The sequence below is a fragment of the Danio rerio genome, chromosome 7 (genome assembly GCF_052040795.2).
Source record: "Danio rerio strain M-AB ecotype USA chromosome 7, GRCz13ab, whole genome shotgun sequence".
Classification (NCBI taxonomy): Eukaryota; Metazoa; Chordata; class Actinopteri; order Cypriniformes; family Danionidae; genus Danio; species Danio rerio.
In genome coordinates, this window is record NC_141027.1 from 32,384,448 (window position 1) to 32,402,500 (window position 18,053).

Sequence of the window (18,053 nt, forward strand, 5' to 3'; positions counted from 1 at the left end):
ACAGGATAGGAAATTAAAAGATGCTATGTAATTGGCTAAGACATGCTTTACGTGATCAAGTTACAGTAGCTTTACAGGTTTTCCACCTGTAATTAACGCAGACCTTTTCATCTTCCCTTTAGTAAGAAAATATCAGGCCAATGTTACAAAACATGGCATTACCACAAAAGTACTGGCACGAAAATTTATGGCTCACATATAAAAAGAAATGTATACAGTAGCAAACAAAACTTCCATAGAAAGAAAAACTGTTGAAAATTAAGTTGAATTTCATTTAAACCATTCATTCCAGAAAATCATTCAAATAAGGTAAGCTCCCAATGAACAAGTGAAGTAAGTCACTAAAAAAAATCGTAAAATAAATAATAATAAAAATCATAAAATAAATAATTCTTAAATAGACAGCAGTAATTAAAGTGTTGTCAGATCTTCTACTGAACTAAATTACTTTAACTAGTTTTATATTTAAAATCATGGGAGAATTGTAATAAAATTATTTTTATCGTAATTTTCAATTTATCCAAAATCATGCAGCTTTAAATTGCATGCAGAAAGATTTCCCGGAGTTGCAAAATACTTGTATATAGCAGAAATTTATTATTCATTTCAGCTCATTTTGTAACCCAGGTTCATTATTGATATGTACCCCTATATAAATTTCTGGAGAGCGCAAAATACGTCCCAGGAGGTATGTTTTTTTTGCACTTTTTGATTTCACAAATACACAGAAAGCCACTATGTATGCTTTTTTGATCTCAAATTTATCTCGTGAGTGCCATTTGCGCCCCCTGCTCTTGGGTAAATCCACGAAAGGCCGCTGTCAACTGACTGACTGACTGACTGGCTCACTGACTGTCCGACCAATCCCCTTTCCCACCGCCTTTCCTAAACCTAACTAACAGTGGTTTCAAAACAATTCAGAAAAAGAAAAGCCCTCACAGCCACCACATTTTCAGATCTTATCACTTTCTCACCCAGTAATTTTTTTGCCTTTTGTTTTGTTTTACCTGCTTTCTGGAACCCTTCTTTGCCGGATTCGAACCCCGCTGTCATGATCAACTCCTCTCTGCATCTCAAGTTTGCTGACTTACACGGCAAGCAACTGGGCAAACTGGTAACAGTGTCCACTGGAAAAGTTGACCACATCGAGGTAAGCAGTCAGCTGGTGTCAAAAAAAAAGAACAGAAGCCATCAGCAGTGTCGTGCCGCCCCGTAGTGCTCATTTTAAAGACGAAATGCAGCCATATGTACCTCTGGCTACATAATTCACACTCTCCAGAAATGTACACAGGGGTACGTATCCACAATGGGCCTGTGTCGTAATTTTAAATGTTTGGGTAAACTAATACCATCGTCCATACTTGGTTCTGCCACCAAAATGACATTTTTATGATCCTGATGTAATTTTCTCATAAGAGTCTGTGCGATAAAAGTAACACCACATCTCACATTAAACATACCACAGCTTATTGGATTGCTATAATTAAAGCAATTAACAATTTGAGAAGTTTAACTCCAAGGACGACTGCAACATTTCCACAAACAAACACAGTAGGCGAAATGATCACCAGAGGGCATATTATCGTTCACGACATGACCACACTAAGATCAGAAGTTGGCAGCGCATCTGAGACTTTGACTGAACTCGGCATCAGCATCAACTCCCATCTGCTATGGCAGCCGAAACAAAGGGAATAGATGTCACACACACTCACGCTAGTCGTGCTCTCTTTAGATGAAAAAGCTCTCACACCCCACGAGGGCGGCCCGAATTCACGCTAGCATAGCAGAGAGCGCAGGTAATTACAAGACGGGAGCAGGCCACCATCCTTGAAGGGTCACTGAAGTGCACTCCAAACTCACAGCAGCTGCCATCTTTTATTGTCCAATCTGGACTGTCTTCACTTCTGTTCTCAGTGCTGCTGCTTTTCCTCAGACACGTATCGCTCCATTGAGACCCGTCTGCCGCTGATTCAAACACTGAAGGCCTTTGAAGGCTGTGACGTCAAATCAGGGCATCAAGCATCATCCTCTGGATTTGAGCAGTGCTAGAAGAAATGCATCAGCAGGTCATTGAATAACCTTCAACACAGAGTAAGAGAGAGAGATAGAGAGCGGAAAAACACTGAGCTGTAGACTGTGTGCTATGCCTTGTTGTTAATTTAATGATTTTTTATTCAGATTGGAGGATGATAATAATAGGAAATAGAAAGCAAACAATACATCATCAATCATTTTTCTTGGTCTACATTTCCTTCTGAATGAGGCCTGTATATTCAGCAAGTTCATGTAAACACTCAAGAATCTGAAGCACTCTCAGCATAAAGGTGTATTTAAAGGACCATATCAAAATTCCGAATAAATAATGTGTTTTTGTGTATATAAATTGCTTATTTTTACTCTTGTGCACTGTTCAAATTTACTACCACTTTGTTATCAGGATGAAAACATTCACTAAGTTAAACTGCTGTAAAAATGCATCTGATCATTTCATTTCTTTTTGCATAAATCTGTTAATCAACCCCAGTCCTGATCAAAACTTCTAAATTGTTTAGAAAATTACATCATTTTAACTCTTTAATTGCCAAATTCACAATTGATGTCACTGAAAAACGAAACAACGTATTTTCAATATCAAAAGTAATTATTGACTGGACTTTTTACCTTTTATCACAGTCTTGGACATGTTAATGATTAGTAACAACATTGACTTTGATGTATTGTTAGATTAAAAACAAAGTTCTCTTTAATTTACTGTTGGTGGCTGTATTTGCCCCATTGACTTCCATTATAACCACATTTGATGGTGCATATCAGTCTTTGTTTTTGTTTACTCCATGTAGTTCTGAGAGCTCAGATGCATATTTTGATTTTCTCAGACACATCAAGGTATGTGCGTAAGAGTCATTCTCACACCCTCACAGACACACATACACACACTTAAATTTGCTGTTAGACTCCATATAAAATCCAGAATTTTCGCACAGGCCAATCAAATGGGTTCATGGTGCCAACTGATAATCAACAGTAAAAATTACAAATTTGACCAACAATTAAAAACCAATGACAAAAACCACCAACAATCAAGAATGCATGAGAATGTGGTGTCATGGTTTTGTAATACAAAAATGTGGTTTAATGGAAGTCAATGGGGCAAAAACAGCCACCAACAGTAAAATAGGTAGAAAAAAATTTTAAATGAATCAAAACACTGCATTAAAGACAATGTTGTTTTATACAGTATGTCCAAGACTGTGATAAAAGTACTTTCTATATTAAAAATACATCATGTTGTGTTTTTTTTTTTTTTTTTGGTTTGTTTTTCACCAAATCAGTGACATTATTTATAAATTTGACTATTAAAGAGTTAAAATCCTGTAATTCTCTGAGCAATTTTGTAGTTTTGATCAGGACGGAAGTTGATTAACAGATTTATGCAAAAAAAATAAATATATAACTAATGAACAAAAATAATAATCTGATGCATTTTTACTGCAGTTTAATTATTGGATGTTTTCATCCCTAACATAACAAATGGCTTGTAAATTTGCCCAGAGTGTAATGTAGAGTTTTTAAAAAAATCTAAGCACTTTCTTCAAATATGTGTCACAACAAGATTTGTCACTAAAAATCATTCTGCTAGCTGAAACAGAAAAAATTCTGGCAAAATTAAGACTCAAAATCACCTCAAAGTGGGTGAAAATATCCCCAACAATACATAAGGGTTAAGTATCTGATCACACTTCTTCTGGATTACTTTTGATGCAACATTTTGAGGAAATGGCCATTCTATTCTGTGAATGTTCAAGATAAAGTATATGACAGTATTTTTTGGAAAGGTAAAAAAAGTTTGGCTGAAGATTTGTTTTATTTTTCGACTGAACTAAATTTGTGCCATAAGTTAGCTCTCTGTCTTCAAGCCCCACATAAAAAAGTAAAATATTGTAAGGATAATCTTTAAGAAAGGATGTGGTGGATGGAATGGGGTGTTTGCTAAGCTTTTTTAAAAATATGCCTTATTTTTATACTTCCACTCCTTGACATTAGTATTGCAGAAACTACATAATTTTATTCCTGTCTCTATCTCTTCTGTTTATCATTTGTTTCTTCAAGTTAAGTCAGGTTTTTTTTACTGTCAAATTTATCAAAAAAAAGCCTGCATAACATCACACTGGGTAACAATTGCTAAGCCATTTATCAAATTCTACAGCATGTCCAAGTTAAAAACTGCAACATATTTCCCGATGCTTGTTTGAATGTGTCTTAGTCATTCACTAAGTGTTTAAAAAAAAGCTTTGTTTCATATGTGGCTTGATTAATGAGGTCGTTGAAAAACAGTGTTACTTGCCAAGTCTGGGAAAATATGTGAATACCCCAAATGACTGTAAATCCAGTGTGGGTGTTCAGGTTTGAGCCAGGACCACCCCTGCTGCATGCCCAAATATGACTCACTCAACTGTCTCAGGTAGAGGAAAACCCAGCCTTCCTGCAGGATCATGAAATGACATCACCGTCATTAAATTGAAGATGGTTGTTAGAGATAGTATGACCTGATTACTATTATGGTCACTTTTAGAAGGCAAATGATTCCTTGTTCTTGTAATCCATAAAGGGGCATGCAAAAGTAGGTCAGCGTGGCTCAATGTCTGCAATGAAGAGGTGTTTTTATTTTTTTTATAATAAAAGTCTTAATGACCCTGACCGATAACTTGCATGCCGTTTTCACCTTAAATGCCTCACTTCTTATATTGTCGTTAATATGGAATGTGGAATGCTTCAAATATTTTTTGACCTATAAAATTGCAATGATTAACAGTAATGTCAGCTGTACTGCAATAGTTTTATATGGATTGTTAACTTATATATAATATTTGTTAATTTATCATTTTTGTAATTACACATGTCAATCACAATCCCTTGGCAATTTTTAATCAACAGATGATTTTCAAATGAATAACAACATGTACTGTATGGTAGCATATTATTGCTCAAATATGCTGTTTAGAATATATTTTTCTGTATGGCAATGCATTAATACATTTTAAGGACAGAACTAATTCTAACAAAAATATTTAGACTTGTTCTGACTTAAAAGGGATAGTTCACCCAAAAGTTATTTTTCTCACCATTCACTCACCCTCAATTGGTTCCAAAACATTCAGTTTCTTTGTGGTTGAACACGGAAGAAGATATTTTAAAGATATTTGAAAACTTGCACTCAAAAAATGACGTTTGTTCAATCCATTTATTTAAATTGAGCTCAAAAAACGCTATTCTTTAGTGTTTAAAGGTGCAGTATGTAAATTTGACACCCAGTGGTTGAACTAGGTATTGCAATCCTAGTTCAAAACACATGCAAGCGCAGGTTTCCAGATTGAGGACACCAATGTGCCTGACTATTAAGCCTAAAGGCTGATTTAAGTCATGTTTTATATAAAAGCAACGACACGCTTGTCTTAACCTGAACGCCTAAAACTTATATTTCAGAATAATTTATATTTTCGAGGCTTAGGTTTCTTGCAGCTGAACAACAGAAAACTGACAATGATCTCCTCGGGTATGCCATTTTACATGCCATTTATTGCCATAATACTGAAAGCAGCAGCAGATAGTTCACCTCAGATCTTGAAAATAAAACAAACCGCTTGAAATTGAACTTTAGAACTGTAACTCAGTGCAAGCTAACACAAATCAGTGATTCAGCATGTACATTTACATAATAGTAAAGAGGTTTAACATGTAATAATTAGATTGTAAACCTTACCATTTCGTTGAAGTGGGGTAAGTGCACATATATTCTGTCATCACATTTTTTCAAAGCAGAATATCTGACTTTAGCATTGATTTTCAGATAAACAAGAATGTTTACTTAGCATGGTTGCATTAAATATCAAATATAAATAAATCTGCAAACATATTATGGTATTTGTATGCTTTAGAAGAGTCAAAAAAGTACATGCAGCATTTTTAACAGAAGAAAAAACTCATAAAGTTTTCGAACATTTCTTGAGACATGAGTAAATTATGACAAAAAAATTATTTTAGGTGAACTATCCCTTTAAGACTAATAGCAATAAACAGTAAACTAATCATAAAACAAAATTCTGATTCATTATATTCATTATCTGAGTCATTATAATTTAGACACCCTGATCAAGCAGGTTTTATTACTAAATGATTCAATGTTTTTGGATAAATTAACTGAATAATTTATTACATGACTCACTTGTATATAGATGGCCAATTGTTTGACTCCTACAGTAAAGGAATCAGTTATTTAGCAAATGAATTGGAGTGAAAAAATTCAGTGACTCACTCCTTTGGCCCATGTACAGTAACCTTAACCCCTCTCAGTCTTCCCCTGAATCCATACTTTTTTATGTAATAATGCCATATTTACTGTCTGCTGCAAAGCGTGAATCAGCGCAGGCTCAACACTCTTCTCAATCCTAAAAAGATGAATCAGAAACCTACAGTGTAATGTAAGACATATACAGTATATGCACATTGTAAGTGTGCTAGCAGGTGCACATCAGTTGTGGGACAGAGCAATGAACACTTTCATTTGTGAATCAGAATTGTTGAACGAATCATTTAAATCGTCAATTTATTGTGACCTACTTACATTCCATTTCTACTCTGTTATTACAAAGTTTGCAGCTATTGTCGCTATTACACGAACCGAAAAACAATGATGATACATGAGCAATACACAAGTAGCAGTGCAATATGGCTGTATACCGGTACTGGTGGGAGGTGTGCGTTGGCCTTAGTGTCCCACCAGCGATGATATACAGCCATATCGCACTGCCACAAGTGTGATATTGCGTTTATACAACAGTTTGACGGCATAATCATGTATATAAAAAAAAAAATCAAACACGGAGAGTCTAAAAATTCTTTTGTATGAGGAACTACTTTCTTCTGCCATTCCTTCACATCTGCAGCTGACGTCAGAAAAGCAGAAGCTGTTACTAATTCCCCTACGTCACTTTAGAGTAGGGGTGTCAAAATTAATTGTTTCGATGCAGACGCGGACAATAAGGTATCGGTTCAGTAATAATCATAACCGGTTATTATGTACTGACGTCATTTATCTCCTGTGCGCTCTGTCGCGAGGGAGGTGAGCGCGAGTATTTACAACACTCAGCCAACTCAGGGCCGGCCCGTGGCATAGGCACCATAGGCAAATGCTAAGGGTGCTGTATATCCAGGGGGGCGCCAGAAATGAGCGTGGTTCAGTTGGTTTTGTTTTCAAAATTCCTGACACACATTCAGTTATAGACGGCATTAACTCAAAAACCTCTTACCCTAAAAAGATTTAAAGTGTGTTTCCTACAAAAAGACAAAGCTGGTTATGTTTCACAGCTGTCTTTTAATTTTTTTCGCTCGATATTACAACCACTGCTTCGTTTAAGCCCTCGCAATATTTGTTTAGCCGGGAGAGCTCGCGCTGAGAGGAGCTCTCAGCAAGGGACCGTCGGAAAAGTGCTTCTTTTTTTTCGTTTTTTTTTTCGTTTTTCTGCTCCGCTCAGTGTGAGCTCTCCCTGTTGTGAGGGCTTAAATGTGTGCGTGTGTGCGTGCGTGCGTGTGTGCGTGTGTGTGTGTTTGTTTGTTTCTTTGGTGCTGTCTATGTTTGTGTATGTGTTTGAATGAGAGACATTGTAGTACTGTGTGTTTATACAGACAGCTTGTTATAGCCTCCTCCCAAAATGTAACACTGTATTGGAAAGCATCGTCAATGCACCGTGATGCACCGAGATATCGAATTGAACCGAATCGAAGGCATGATAATCGTAAACGAACCGAACCGTGAGACCAGTATAGGTTCACACCTCTACTTTAGAGCTAGTATTTGAATGATTCTCTGGCATAATGTCTAAAGTGATGACAAAAACAGGTGATTTTGCTCACCTTTTAGGATTTATAAGGCTGAACAGTATGAACTGTTATCAGTCTACAGAGATTTTCCAGTATTTCTCTGTTGATATTGGGAGATCACTATAATTAACCCCGAAAAAGCCAAAGCAACACAATCACTACCAGATTACTGTTGTGTTTGCAACAAGGAAACACACTAAACACATGCAGGAATTTCTTCTTTCTTTCTTTTTACTAAACTAGTCTGCAGCCATGTAAACAAAGGACTCAAAAAGATGGCCAACCAAAAAGTAATGACAGTTTTACAAAGAGTGGCCAACATAAAATACATACATTCCTCATATGAGTCCCATTTCACACTCAATACACTATAATTACTATGGTATAAATACAGCACTGCAACAAAAAAGAGAGATCGACTTTATTTTATAATGATTTTATCAGCTGTAGTTAGAAATTCCGTCAACCTTTTCTCCTCTAAGAGCTTATGCGTTTTTTGTTGCCATCTTGTGGATGGACAACGTCAACCATTTTTGCTCTCCTCAATGACAGGCTGATGGTTGCCAATGCGCTGTATCTCCAAAATTATAAATATTTAAAACAGGCGCTCTCCTTATAAATAAACGGCATAGATACAATCTAAACAACTACATCCTCGCCTAAAAAAGCCTCAAAAGTATTTTTTGTTGTCCAACAGCAGCAATATTTGTCGAATTCTAGTGAGTTTATTCATCTACTGTCACTATTTGGGTAATACAGAAGGGTGGAGAGGCTGTATGAATTCTTATATTGCATAATATCGCACAGCAATCAGCCAATCAGATTCAAGAAACAGACAGAACTGTTGTATAAAAGAAGATATCTTTATAAAGTAAATGAAGGGTGACTGCTGTTATTTACACCATTGTAGTGTTTTAGGTATGTCCACACAGACAGATCCGCGTCTGCGAGAAGAGTTAATTAGTTTCAGGATAAGAGCCCAAGGCTGATCTCTTTAACTATGGTAATGCCTTAAAGAACATTAATCACCACATGCGCTGCCTCTCTCTCCGTGCTCCGTTCTCTCCCCTTCAAGCTCCATTACACTGAAGATTGACAGATGAGGCAGAGAGAACGCAGGCTAATGAAAGCTCTCTTAGGCTGATGCTGGTTACAGAGGGACAAATGAGGATTTTATGAGAGCCTCTTTAGTACACTGTGGACCTACACCACACACAACAGAAGCTGCTTGCCCTGAAGGCAGAGAAGCAGACATGGGACAAACTGTTTAGACAGGCGCACTACATCAACACAGACACATCTTTCACATGCGCTCATCAGCACACTAATAAATATACAAGCAGATGATCTAGCTGTGGAAAAATAATCTGAATATAGGATAGAAGGAGAAAGCTGCAATATTCATAAATCTTAAGATGATTGACTGAGGGATCATGATTTGTAAAGGTGTGCAGTTGTACAGAAACAGGATGATCTGAGCTGCCTGGGTGTATTTGGGAATGGATATGCAGTTGTCCTGAAGAAATTTGACCTGAAGAAACCTGCAGAAACCCTGGATGAATGAGATACAGAATTGTTGTATAATAATTTTGAAGTGGCGACGCAGTGGCGCAGTAGGTAGTGCTGTCGCCTCACAGCAAGAAGGTCGCTGGTTCGAGCCTCAGCCAGGTCAGTTGGCGTTTCTGTGTGAAGTTTGCATGTTCTTCCTGATTTCGTGTGGGTTTTCTCCGGGTGTTCCGGTTTCCCCCACAGTCCAAAGACATGCGGTACAGGTGAATTGGGTAGGCTAAATTGTCCGTATTGTATGAGTTTGTGTGAATGAGTGTGTGTGGATGTTTCCAAGAGATGGGTTGCGGCTGGAAGGGCATCAGCTGCGTAAAAAAAAAATAATGTGCTGGATAAGTTGGCGGTTCATTCCGCTGTGACGACACTGAATTAATAAGGGGACTAAGCCGAAAAGAAAATTAATGAATAATTTCGAAGTTATGGATACACCTAATCCTTCGAAAGTGATCATGAGTTGATAATACATTGTCATTATAACATTGTAGTTTTTTGTTTCAATTTATTACTGGCATTAAGTAATAATGTGAATAATCCTGAACCAGTAAGCAACAGGTTCAGATGTCACAATTATTACAGTACATGATGTGCACATGATTAGCTCTTATTAAGAAAATATTATAAATTTTACAGTGCAGTATTACACTGAAAAAATATTCAAAGATAGTTCCTTGGAGATTTTGTTTAAATTCAACCCATATAAATTATTTGCAACAGTTTTGAAGAAATCTTTTTTTTTTTTTTTTCAGTGCAGAAATCATGTCAGCGAGCTGATGTTCAAATTAGGGCTGGAATTGACTATTTATTTGTGTGGTCTGCAGGAGGAATTTTCGTAAATAATGTTTCTTGCACAGATCAATCTTTATTTGTTTCATAAAATGTTAGGAGCTATGGGTATTAATTTAGTTTTGCCTGTTGTATACTGTATGTTTTTGTTTTTATTTCAGGTGCTGGTAATTGTCTTGCATTATATAAATCATCAATAATCATGGTTTCAACTAAACAATTATTTGTAATGTTTTGCTAAAAACAAAAGTCATTAAGATCTAAGATGGCTTAAGGCTGAGTAAATTCACAGAGAATATCTGGGTACACTATATCTTTAATGTAGTGCTTTTAGATTATCTCTATAGATTTGGTTAGTTATGTTTGTTAACTGTGTTTGAAAAGTCATACATGTATTTCTGCGTACAGAAAATTTGGAATGGTCCGGAGAGATGGGAGAGATAGAAAACAAAACCTATGAACTAACAAATTCTGCTCTGTGAGGTTCAACTGCCTTATAAAACTCTCTTGTTGTTTTTTTCTATAAACAGCGTTGGCCATGTGGCATGAAGCACAGATGTCTAAAAGATGCAGGGTTTTGTCTGAATAAATATAAACAAGTTTTTGTAAAGCTGGAGGCTTGAGTCATGTTGACTCCGAATTCAGATGTTAGAGCTTGAGATCTTCTCTGTGGTCATAGAGCAAAACGCAGAAAAGGCAACATCTCATGCCAGCAGCCTGTTGCCCCGTGGCTCTTGACTGGTTAACAGCTGAAGATAAACAGGGTTGATGCTGATCAGCACATGAATGGGAGAGAGAGAAAAAAAATTATATAATAGCATGAGTCTCAGAACTAAGAAAAAACAGAAAAAATGACTCAGACTGTAATGAGCTGTGGACCGATAACAATGGCTGTGGATTAAGGTCAATAAAATTGTATATAAAGAAAGTTGATACAGTTGCACACACTGATTACTTTCTTTCATAAGACCTCTGAGTGTCATCATAAATGGAGGGTGAATAATGAACAAAAAAATGAGTGAACTATCTTTTTAAATGTATAATAATTTTTATAATTTTAATTATATGTTATAATTAATAAAGCTTGTGCTTCATCCCACTCCATTTTCGACCATGTTGAAATGTATTTTTTGTTTAGGATATTTTATGTATAATATTTCTGTTCGTAAATAAATCAGTCAAATCAAAAATAACTATAATATGGTCAAAAAGAGATAGAGGACATAGACACAATATTTTGTGAATATAATTTTTTTGACCCTTTATTAAATCATCAAATCCGTTAAAGAACTTTCTACGTTCGCAAGAGAAAAACTAAACTTCCTGAAACTACAGCTTAACAGATCATTTGTGATTAACAGGTGTTTTTGCACTTTTTAATTGCATTGTGGGACTTTAATTTCCACCAACTTTTCATGTTTCAAATATTTGCGGATTTACATGCTTTTAAATGACCTTTTTTAGTTGGAGACAATATATTTATAATAATTATTAATTATAGACATAAATCCAAAAAAAGTCCAAGCAGTTCATTGAAATGTACTGTAATTTATATGGTCAATCCAAACAACATACAGTGTTTAGCATATATAAGTACAGCTATCACAAATCTCTCTTTTAAATTCATATTTTTAATAGAAAGCTATACATTATTATATTTGTGCATATACATTAGATTAGTCAGTACTGAAGCCAAATCTGGGGCTTATTTTACAAAATAACTTACGATAACTGTTCAAAAACTACACCCAAATTGTTATAAAAAAAAAATACAAATTTTAAAAAGAGGAAAAATCAAGAGAAGCATAATTTTTTTTGACGTTTTGTAGGTTGTAATTTTTTTTTGCAATATTTTGTTTGAATTTATTTGTATTATCTTAATTTCTAAATCTGTTTGGTAACTAAAATATTATTTTATTCTATTTAATAAATCTGTTTTGTTTAAATGCACAAAAATACATTGCTTATATTCACTGAAAAAAAATATATTTTTTAAATGGGGTCTACTCAATTCTCATTTTAAAGTTCTAAATAGGTCAATAAAGGTAACCATATTAAATATTTATCTTTTTTAAGATGTTGTTTATCTTTACTGATGTTGTTAGAAATAGAGGGGATGAAACCAGTAACAAGTCAATGAACCAGGACTCGAACTCAGGCCACCCGAAGTGCAGTGATGCTATACACTCTAAATTGGGTTGTTTTTAACCCAACTGCTGGGTAAATATAGGACAGAACACATCAGGGGTTAAATTAATCCAAGTAATTGGCTTATTAATTTTAACCTCACAAATGGGCTGTTTTTTTCCTACCCAATAATTGGTTATTTACTTAAATAATAGGTTAATTTGATTTAATAAATAGGTAATTTTTTTTTTAATGTAAGTTTTAGTTTTCTTTTAAAATCATTAACCACATGATAAGCAAAATTACTCATTTGTGTAATGCAATGAAAACACTGCATTTAAACACACACATGCACACACATATACATACATATTGATTGATAGGTAGGTTGGTTGATTGATTGATTGATTGATTGATTGATTGATTGATTGATTGATTGATTGATTGATTGATTGATTGATTGATTCAACTCTTAGCAAGAATTACCCAGAAAATAACCCAGGTTTGGGTTACATATCTCTACCCAAAAACTACCCATGACTCAAAACTTGACCTCTTTTAATCTTGAAAATGTGTTGGAAATCACATCAACATACAGTACAATATTTGAATCAAGTGCAGAGAAATCATGGACATCACTTTTGTCTGGTACATATCTAATCATCACAACAAAAGAACCAAACGTCACCAGCCTACAAATAAAAACAAAACAAGACTCCACTCACAGCAACAAGAAAAAATGTTTTGGACTATCCTCAGCAGCAGAAGCAAGAAATATCCATCGTTTGAACAGTACAATACTTCTTTTACCCTCGGGAAGCCACTGCATGCCTTTATAGACTTCCTTAAATACACAAGGAAGAGCCCTGCATTGGCCAATAGCTGCTATAATAAACTGTACACTGTGCATTTCAACTGCAATAGTAAAATCAAATCCATCACGTCTACAATTCCAAGGACTTTGTTGACAAAATCTGGGAGCCAAGAATGGAAACAGATGAGACAGATGGTTCTCTACAATGTCACAACGCTGTTTATATGCATTCCAGCAACGGAGGCGGTGAAAAGCGTGAAAAACAGCTGTGACAAGACAGCACCCTGAGAAACACAGCATCCCATAACTCAGGCCAAACTCTTCGGCTATGTTTAAACACGACAAGGCAGTTTCCGCAGACAGACATTAAGCTTTCAATTGGGATTACTAGTGTCTACATTACACACTGTAGGATCCTAATGAAAGAAGTGGAATGGAACCGTCTAAATGTCTGGGGAATGGAACTGCCATTGGTCCATAATGGGGCTCAACACAGAAAGCCAAACCCCAGTGGGCAGGACTAAGCCATTATCTTACAAGGACAAAAATCTCTTCTTTCGGGTCAGCAATGTAAAGATAATAGATGGGGGTTTGAGGGACCGAGAGGATGACAGATGAAATGAAGTGTTATAACCTCAAATAATGAGGGAGGTCATTGTTGGATGCATCTTTAAATTGGTTTAAACCTGTATGAGTATGCCATCGCTGGAAGAACACTAATACATATGGTAGGAATAAAATTAAGAACAGAATGCATCTTTGCATTTCAAAACGATAGACACTTCGGCCACAATTATTTCAGCTCTTTGCTAAGGTGAACGATTATGTTTTACTCCCTGACCCAAGGATAGCAATTTTTGGTTGGTCAGATTTTCTGGAGACTCTCACCTGAAATGTATGGTTACCTGTTCAGTATGACATGATCATAGGTGAGAAAGTTATCCTTTAGTTCGGAAAGAAAAATGTTTCATGTTTGCATTTTTTCTCACTGCTTTCTGGACCTCTTTTTTTTAACAAAGACTAATAATGTTGTTTAATTTCTGAAGGTTATTTTTTTTTCCCCCTCTCTGTGAAGTTTATTTATAAAGCTGCTCCCGCATCAGCACATGATTAACTCTTCAATCAGATCATTCCTAACCCACTATAAATAACCAAATTTTTCTTATCTCAAAATCTTCGTCTTGAAGAATCCCCCCTACTCCCCTTCCTTTAAAGATGGGTGACACGGTGGCCCAGTGATTAGCACTGTTGTCTCACAGCAAGAGGTCCCCACTAAACCAGATGACATTTCTGTGCGGAGTTTGCTCGTTTTTCCTCGTGCTCAAGTGGGTTTCCCCGTGTTCTCCGGTTTCCTCCCAAAGTCCAAAAACACGCAACCTAAGTAAATTGAACATACCAAAATTCATACCTTAGCCAAGCTCTTAGCGAGTACACCTCTCCTCAGCCATCCATATCTGTCATTAGCCAGAAATAAGCCAGGGGAAGTTCATCAAGATCCACCTGAGCTCAAACGGCAAAGATGCAACGACTAGGAAAAAAGCCTAATTACTAGAAACATGCTTAAATACTTGTGTTACTATACATGACAATATTTTTTTTTTTATCCTCGTGTATGAGTTTAAGGTTTGGGACTCTGCTGAAGTCTGTTCTAAAATTAAAGCATCAGAGTTGATGTCATCTGATATGGTTTTTAATGGCTCGCATTGACAGGTGAAAATACAAACTACCTGCTTACACTGCATCACAAAAACACAGATCCGATTCATATCAGATAAATTTCCACATATGAACAAGGCTGAATCTGATTTGAGTAAATTGGAATCCATGTGATTTTTCCTGCTTACACGTACATGGGCTATATCTGATCTGTGCCACATGGGAGAAAAAAATTGGAATTGGGTCACTTGAACCATCCAGTGTTAATGTAGCCTTAGACGTCTATTAAACACAAAATTGTTTGCTGGGATATGTCTCATATGTAACTATTTTCTCTTGTTTTATGCTTTATTTTACATTTTGCACAGATTATTGTTACATGATGGGTTTGTCTGTCTTTTCTTTGTTTTTATGTCTGCAAAAAACGATAAAACAAAACCAGAGGCGCAACACTCAGTGACGTTTTTTTTTTTAAAGCATCTGCCATGTAGCCATTAAATTAAACAATAATCATGCAAACTTGCTATTGTCAACAGAACACTTTTTTTTTCTGCCTCAGACATGTTCTGATTGGTCCACTGCTGAGTGATGATGCATATCAAAATTTGAAATTTTTTTAACTTTACATGTGCTAGACTTGAGATGCGAGCTTAATAGTTAAGCATCCGTCAAGCACAACAATGAAAAGGCAGCACATTGGAATGGAAAAACACATTGTGTGAATGACATCAAAGGCTACAGTCATCATTTTGCTTACCACAGCTCTGTATCAAGGGAAATTGCACTAAATATGAAGATGTGAGACGTGGCAGATGCTTTTGACAGTTCTGGAGATAATTAATAACATAACACACTGAAATGGTTAAGGGTTTTAGAAGGACCAAAACACCATTTCAGATGTTTTACAGTGTGCTCAGCCTGCTGGTTTGTCCATTCACACACATTTTCATCATCATATGATCTCTTACAAAATCACATGACCTTTTTATTGCGTATACAGGAATTTGTTTGGTAAAAGTGTTTCCATCGTAGTTTATGCGCATCTTTTCGTATCGAATAAAAAGTGTATCCCACTCAGTTATGCCCATATGTTTTTATGCACATTTTCAACATTGATGCGCATCTTGGCATTTGTAGCTAGTGAGGGCATGGACAAATTAAACAGAAACGTATGAAAAAAAATAAATAAATGAATGAGACTGTGCCAGTAAATTTAAAATGTTATGAATTGCTGTGAGATTCCGATTGCTAACAATAATCTTAACAATAACAATAATTTTTTGTGTTTCGTAGAAGAGAAATATAGGGTGAGTAAATGATGATCGAATTGTTCTTTTTTTCCTTTTAGTTGCTTTCTTCACAGATACATAACAAATAATCTTCTGTACAAGTCTATGCAGCAATATTGAACAGATTTTATTTCATGATTCTTTTTCTGCGACAGCACAGGAGATAATGAAATACTTGATTCCCCTTTATTATTCTAATAATGAATACAAAATACATAACACATAATACAGCTGCATTAAAGTACTTAAAGGTTGGACATCACTTTTGGCCATTTACAGCAATGACTTTATATTCAGAAACAAATCTGTGTGTTTGTAATTGTTCATATAGCATATAAATAGACCGTCTGAGGTTGAAAGCTTTTCTCAGAGCTCCAGCAAATACCTTTGGCTTCCAGTGTCTGTGTCCTCTTTCAGAGAAGGTCAAGAAAGATGATTGACAGTTGCTGAAAGGCTGGGTTTAGGGAAACGTTGCTCAGTTTTTACATTTGGATCCTGGCAGATCTGCAGAAGACAGATATAATAATGCAGAGAAATAGTTCTGTCAATCAGAAAGTGCTCTACATTACGTCTGAAATCAGTCACGGGTGATGCCTCTTGCCATCTGATTCCCTCCCATTCCATGTTAATTAGAGTCTAACTTCAATTCTCGGGCCTCACAAACAAAAATATCACAATTTCATCAACGTTCTGGTACCGTCGTTGCTGTATTATTGGCTTTATCATTGACTCTTTGATGTTGAGATGTTTTAAAGTACTCTGACAGAGCTGGGATTTCATTTAGAGCCTCCAAAGTGTTCCTAGAATGGAATGAACTTAAGTGCCTTTGGCCTTGCTGCCATAGCTACCAGATGTTGCTAGGAAGTTATGCATGATGTTTCTTAAGATGCACATACTCTGTACGGTTTCAGCCATGTTTATTCTAAATCCCAACTCTCACTGAATGAGTCAATTGCATGCAATGTAAAGCCAAAACTCCTGATTTATGTGCTACAGTCTGATATACAGATATACAGTCTGATAGTGGAGCTGTGACTTGACTGCTCACACTATATGTGTGAAGTAAACACTCGGGACCTGAAACTGGAACTGCATGGCTCCATAAGAAGAAGAAACATGTTTTCTCTTGAGAAATGCGCTTGTGTGCAATTTGCTGTGCTGAAAAAATAAAAACTAGTGTCAGTATATATGGATGTGCTGGTGGCTGAGAAAATGTGGGAAATATGGTTTATGTTTTGCAGTACAAACTGGCGCTAAGCTTCATTTTATTTCCAGGCTGCTTAAAAAATAATGTCTAAAAATAATGGTTTAGTTTCTGTTTTCACATACACAGTGAAGGAAAATCAATGCGTTTAGGGCAACCAACTCATAGCTCTGCTTCCACCTGGGTAACATACTCAGTTTTTTTTTAATCAGGACCTCTTAGCTTAGGGTGTGCAACATTGAGAAAAAGTTATTTTAATCATTCAATTTGTTTGGGGATATATTATTCACAATTTTGTGTTTTTTTGCTGGAACCTTGGCGGGTTTTGGTTTGCACAGGATAAATAAATACGAAATAAAAATAATCATGTTAGTGACAGCAATCCTCATCTTAATGAACCATTCCAAATGATTCCTTCAAAAAATGGCTCATTCATTTAGAAAGGAAGCAGGTGGTGGTCTATATAAATTGACCAAGAAATCATTGACTATACTAACTGAAAAACAGGTTTATTAAAAAACAAAACAATGACTGTGTTTACATGGACATCAGTAATCAAATTATTTGCTTTAATCATATTAAGACAATACAATCATTAAGGTGTTTCTATGAGTTGCATTGCATCACTATCCACATTTTCTCTGGAGTTTGATGTATATTAAGGTGTTTCATTTGTAATTTTTTTAATTTTTACTGCAGTTTGGTACTTTCACTTTTATGTGCTATAAATTAA

At 35.8% G+C, this 18,053-nt stretch overlaps 2 protein-coding genes and 1 long non-coding RNA gene across 4 annotated transcripts in view; 1 reads left to right on the forward strand and 2 right to left on the reverse strand.

Moving 5' to 3' along the window:
• LOC147836019 (uncharacterized) overlaps nt 1–6,864 on the reverse strand; it is a 48,358-nt gene extending 41,494 nt beyond the window's left edge. Inside the window, exon 1 of the mRNA XM_087261337.1 lies at nt 5,985–6,864. The gene's annotated coding sequence lies outside the window, so the exon portion shown is untranslated. The remainder of the gene's footprint in view (nt 1–5,984) is intronic.
• Nucleotides 1–16,620, reverse strand: part of LOC141375386 (uncharacterized) — an 85,574-nt gene extending 68,954 nt beyond the window's left edge. The window contains exons 1-2 of the long non-coding RNA XR_015495806.1: nt 16,502–16,620; nt 1,008–1,162 (exon numbers count right to left, since the gene is read on the reverse strand). This is a non-coding gene — a long non-coding RNA (uncharacterized LOC141375386). The remainder of the gene's footprint in view (nt 1–1,007; nt 1,163–16,501) is intronic.
• The window catches only part of mettl15 (methyltransferase 15, mitochondrial 12S rRNA N4-cytidine), a 305,277-nt gene that overhangs the window by 273,587 nt on the left and 13,637 nt on the right, over nt 1–18,053 (forward strand). The gene's annotated exons all lie outside the window — the stretch shown is intronic.